Here is a 6,018-nt window from a genome sequence, read left to right as displayed (position 1 = left end):
TACAGCCCCAGGGGGTCCTCAGGGCCCTCCACCTCCAGGGAGCTGCTGGGGCATCTGCTCTCACCGTCCTCCTGTGGCTCGGGGGCCTTCTCCTCCTCTATGGCAGCCATGCTGCGCAGCAGCACCTTCTTGCCTTGCTGAGCTGCCAGGAACTGCTGCCTCCATGCCTGGCACTCACTAGAGACCCAAAGTCCTTCACAGACTCGCCTCTGTCACCGGTGTCATTGTGTCCCCTCAGTGACTTGTTGCTATGATGCCATCAAATGGTGGATGTGGCAGTGCCCAGGAGCTCCCCCAGCCTCACAGACACGCCCTGGGCTTCCAAGCCCATGGTGCAGCCTCTTCATCCCTGTGAATGGCCGTGGCGGGTTGGCGTAGGCTGGCTGCCAGGTGCCCACCCAGCTGCTCTCTCGTTCCCTCCTCAGCGTGACGGGGAGAAAAAATATGAGGGAGAAACCCTCGTGGGTTGTGATGAGGGCACAGGGAGATAGCTTACGGGCTGCTGTCAAAGACAAAACCATCTTGGTTTGGGGAAGACTTGTTTGATGGACTTCCAATTGATCAGAGTGTAAAGCAGTGTGAATTAAAAGCAACCTAAAAACACCTTTTCCCCACCTCTATTCTTTGGCCTCCTCCCCTGAATTGGGGAATGGGAGTTGTTTCTCTCCCATGATCTCAGCCCTCTCTCTCAGCTCTGTCACCCAGCACTTTCTCAGCCTTTCTTAAACTTGCTCTCCTAGAAGCGCAGCCACTGTCACTTGGTGGCTCGGCTCTGGCCAGCAGTGAGTCCCTTTGGAGCTGGCAAGGACTGGCTCATCTTTCGCATGGGGCAGCTGCTGGACTGTTCTCACAGAGGCCACCCCTGAAGCCTCACCCCATCTACCAAAGCATTGGTAACCACATAAAGTCAGTAAAGCTGCTGGGATGTGCCGCTGGAACATGAGGCTGGGAGGTGAGGCTGAGCTGTGAGAATGAGATGTGGTGGTGGTTTTACTCGGGTGGGCAGCCGAGTTCCCCCTCAGCTGCTGTCTCACTCCCCCTCCTCAAAGGGAAAGGGGGAGAAAACACAATGCAAAGGGCTCAAGGGTTGAGATAAGGATGGGGAGATCGCTCAACAATTATTGTGGTGGGCAAAACAGACTCAGAATAGGGAGACAGTAAGATTTATTGCCTATATTACTAACAAGCTAGAGAAGTGAGAAGCAAAGGAAAGAAACAAAATAAAAAAACCAACTTCCCCCCACCCATCCTCTTCCACATCCTCCTCCCGAGCGGCACAGGGGAATGGGGGAATGGTGGCTGCGGTCAGTCTATAGCACTTCGTCTCCACCGCTCCTTCTCGGTCACTCTTTTTCCCTGCTCCAGTGGGGTCCCTCTCACGGGATGCCATCCTTCCCAAACTGATCCGGCGTGGGCTTTCCATAGGCAGCAGCTCTTCAAGAACTGCTCCAGTATGGGTCCATACCATGGGGTCCATCCCTCAGGAGCACACTGTTCCAGCCTGGGTCCCCCACAGGCAGCAGCTCCTGCCAGACCCCCTGCTCTTGCATGGGCTTCTCTCCACGGGCTGCAGCTCTGGCACGGAATCTGCTCCGGCAGGGGTCCTCCACAGCCTGCAGCCTCTGTCAGTGCAGGTCCACCTACTCCACCACGGGCTGCAGTGTGGAACCCTGCTCTACCGTGGTACTCCATGGGCTGCAGGGGGACAGCCTGCTTCACCAAGGTCCTCACCACATGCTGCAGAGGACTTCTGCTGTGTGCCTGGAGCACCTCTCCCCCTCCTTCTTCATCTGATCTTGGTGCCTGCAAGGCTGTTTCCCACTTGTTTCACTCTCCCAGCTGCTGTGTGGCCACTATTTTGTTTTATTTATTTTATTATTTTATTTTATTTTATTTTATTTTATTTTATTTTATTTTATTTTATTTTATTTTATTTTGTTTTATTTTGTTTTATTTTGTTTCATTTCATTTTGTTTCATTTCATTTTGTTTTGTTTTATTTTATTTTATTTTGTTTTGTTTTGTTTTGTTTTATTTTGTTTTATTTTATTTTGCTTTGTTTTGTTTTATATTTTTCCCTTTCTTAAATGTGCTCTCACAGAAGCCACCCCTATGGCCCCCTGCTACCAAAACCTTGCCATGTAAACCCACTACAGATGTGAGGCTGCGACATGAACTAGCAACAATGTCAAGTCCGGGTCCAGTCCTGCCCAGCCTCTTCATGAATGATCTGCATGACAGAGCAGAGCGTGCCCTCAGCAAGTCTGCTGCTGATCCCAAGCTGGGAGGAGATATGGATGCACCAGAGGGTGGTGCTGCCCTCCAGAGCGCCCTGGGCAGGCCGGAGAAATGGCCTGACAGGAACCTCCCGGAGTTCAAGACAGGGAAGCTTGAAGCTGAGGCCCTGGGGAGGAAACCTGGAGACCCCAAGGCTTGCTGGAGTTCCCACAGCTGGAGAACTGGGTCCAGTTCTGGGCTCCCCAGTACAAGAGAGCCATGGGACTATTGGAGGGAGCGCAGTGAATGGCAGCCAAGCTGGTGGAAGGACTGGAGCGTCTGTCCTCTGGGGAGTGCTAGAGAGAGCCATGACTGCTCATTGTGGAAAAGGCCTGTGGGGATCTCGTTGAAGTATGTAAATATGTGAAGAGAGGGTGCAAAGGAGATGGAGCCAGGCTCTTCTCAGTGGTGCCCAGTGTCCACCTGGCTGCAGGTGGCCCTGCTTGAGCGGGGGGGTGGTTGGAGCAGGTGACCTGCAGAGGTCCCTTCCAACCCCAAGCCCACTGTGTGTCTGGTGGTTTTGCAGGGACCTGAACCAAAGCGTGGCCATTCAGCCAGGCCCGAGCACCGGGGCAGCTGTGAAGGAGGCTGCCAGATGGGCTTGGCCAGCCTGTGGTCTGTGTCTGAGGCTGGACGCTGTCTGAGGCTGCTGTCGCCATGCCACCGGCAGATGGCAGGGTCCCCAGGTGTACAGACCACGTGCACTGCCGTGCCAGGCCCCGCTGCTGGGCAGCACGGCCGGGCCTCTCCTGGGGACGGACTGGTGGCGGCAGCCACAATTATTACGTGATTAACTGTTTGGCGTTCCCATTACAAGGCAACTGCCTGCAGTCATTCGTGCAGCAAATGGGGGGTTTAACACAGCCTGCTCTCAATTCATGTGCCCACCCCACAAATTGTTTGGGAATGCCCATCATGGAAGGGAGAGGACGGATGGACGGGAACGGCTGCAGGTGGCAGGTGCCCACAGGAGATGCGGGGAGCGGTGGCAGGAGCTGTTCCCATGGCACAGGGAAGCAGTGGCGGCCAGAGCTGCTTTGCAGTCAGACAGGCACATACAGATCCATTGCACAAAATCTCTCTTCTGACGCCATGCTTTTCTGGTGCAGGCTGTTTTGTCTCTAGACAGGGACTCAGCCAAGCCTGTAGGTACAGGGCAGGATGTTGCAGTGGGCTGGTCCCAGTACCAGTCCCCAGCCCCAGTCCCCAGGGAGCTGGTGGGGAGCAGCACCCTGTGGCCACCCATGTGCTCTAGAAAATGCTGCAAGCGTCTCCAGCTTGGAGAAAAGTCTCTTGTCTGTAGGGGGAAACCACACTCTGCTGCAGATGGGCATCAGTGGTGGGAGGACAGAGGTGACAAGGGAGGGCTGGCACAAATCATCCCGGGGCGAGTGGTGGGATGAACTCCTCCTGAATTAAGCTGTCTGAGGAAGGCAGAAGAGCAGTGACGACATTCAGGGCAGGGGAGCCATCACTCTGGTGTGGTCTGTCCCCTCCAGAGAAAGGAGATCGTCTGAAATGGCTGTGGTCACTAGGGGGAGTGGCAAGGATATGGTCCTGTGACCTGGGAATAATCAGGGCTCTTTGGGAGCTGGGGAGGAGAGGGTGATAGGGCTGGGTGAACTGGGAGCACAGGGAGGGAGGGATAAGGCAGGGGGAGATGGAGCGATGTGGCTGTTGGATCTCCGGGATATGAGAGCTGCATATGTTCTGCAGCAGTTGGAGGAGACACAGTGCAAACTTGCCAGTCACAGTAGGCCCCCCTCTAACCCTGAGAGAGTAGCAGTATTAAACGCCAGCCAGCCAGCCAGGCTGGCAGCAAAGTCCTGTGTTTTTTTTGTTTGTTTGTTTGTTTGTTTTTTGTATGTTAGTTAGTTAGGTTTTTTGTTTGTTTTTAAGTTGGTTGGAAACAGAAGTGCTGAGGTACTGACAGGCCAACTCTTGGTCTTTCTCCTGCCATCAGAGTGGTTCCCAAGAGTGTTTATCACTATTGTGATAGGCACTGGGTATATAAATATAAATAAATATATATGTATATAATATGGCCTGGGAGCTGTGAGAGTGGGAGTGAAGCGGCTGTGGGAACTCTGGCACACGAAGAGATACGGCTGTGAGATGTCACAGCGTGGGACTTGAGGTTGTAACACGAGGCTGGGACACAGGCCTGGGATGTGAGGCAGTGAGGTGAGGCTGGGACTTGAGTCTGCGATGTTATGCCTTGAAGTGAGGCCACGATTCGAAGCTGCAATGTTATACTTTGACATGATGCTGTTACGCGAGGCTGGAATTTGAGGCTGTGAGGTGAGGTTGGAACTTGATGTTGTGGCATGGGAATGGGACACGAGCTTGTGATGTAAAGCAGGGAGATGAGGCTGAGACATGAGGCTGGGACACAAGGGCTCTTCCTCTTGCCAAGAGGACCAACTGGCCTGAAGGGAGGCGGAGGGTGAAGCTGGAAGACTTGCCTACCAGCTGTCACTGGGCCTGGCTGCCCAACGTGCCCTGGCAGTGGTGGCCTCTGTTTAGGACCTTGCCTTTCCTTCCGTCATGCAGCAAGGGGAGTGTTACCATCAACAGCTTGAGAGGCCCTCTCTCTGTGCCCATGCTAACAAACAGGCAATTTCTCTGCGGGAGGTGCTCAAAACCTTTGTCCTGTTATTGCGAACCCATGTTTTCTGCTTGTCTCTCAATGGTGGAAGTGTTTAAGTGGATCAGCAGTCATTTAAGATGTCTGATTACCAGAGCCCTGGTTGTAAGCCTGAGTATGAATGATGCCATGTCCTGTCTACCAGGCTGCAGGAGGAATTACATAGTTTCTAGCCTGGGAATGTGAATTACCATGCTAGGACCAAGAGATACCTGCTGGAAACAATGGATTATTATCTCCATAGTTCACTGAAATCTGGCAAGTCTGCCAGTGGACCTACCCCACTCACTCCTGGTATTGTACATGGCCATGGTGGAGTCGCAGATGCAGCTGGAGATGATTCTGCAGAAGCCCTCCTGCCCTGCTGTGTCCTGAATCTGCAGGAAGAACCACAGAAATGCCGAGCAGGAACCATGATGTCCTCCCCCAACAACCCCCAGCAGGCCTCCAGCGGTGACCCAGCCCCAGCAACGTCCCCATTGCTGCAAGCGCCTGCGGCTCCGTGACTCAAAAGGGGTCCCACAGCTCTACATTGAGCATCCTGCTGGGTCTTTGCTCCTGTGGGTATGGAGGAAACAGGGGGTGCGAGGGATCCGGGGCAGGGATGCAGGAGATTTTACATTGACCCATCTGAATGGGCAAGTGTGGCTCCAAACCACCCGGCATCTCTGTGAGTTGGAGGTGACCTCCCTGAAAGCAGTGTGCACTGTGTGCTCTACCAGCAGGGTGGTACACAAAGCACTGCCCTCTGACCTGCCAAGATCTTTCTTCTTCAAGCTTTATGGAACATACCACCTTCCCCCTGGCTTAACTAAAGGCTAGAAAGCCTATCTCCAATCAGGGTACTGAAACGCCCTGTTCAGAAAATGGAGGCAAGAACTACTATTGTTTTTCCCGCCCTAGTGATAGCGGGGTGGGAGCCTCCAGAAATAAGGAGCAATTCTTCTCCCAGCGGTGCTAACAAAGTGACCCGCAGCAGCAGAACGAGCGCTCAGCCCTATACGTTGGATCAAGCAACAGCTTTGCTGGCTCACAGGATCCAGAGACATCCAGCAAGTTTGGGGGCATCTTCCCCAGCTGCAGCTGTCCCCAAGG

Source organism: Cygnus olor, chromosome 9, assembly GCF_009769625.2.
Source record: "Cygnus olor isolate bCygOlo1 chromosome 9, bCygOlo1.pri.v2, whole genome shotgun sequence".
Taxonomy (NCBI): Eukaryota; Metazoa; Chordata; class Aves; order Anseriformes; family Anatidae; genus Cygnus; species Cygnus olor.
The sequence above is the reverse complement of the archived record's forward strand: the minus strand, read 5'-3'. Positions refer to the sequence as shown.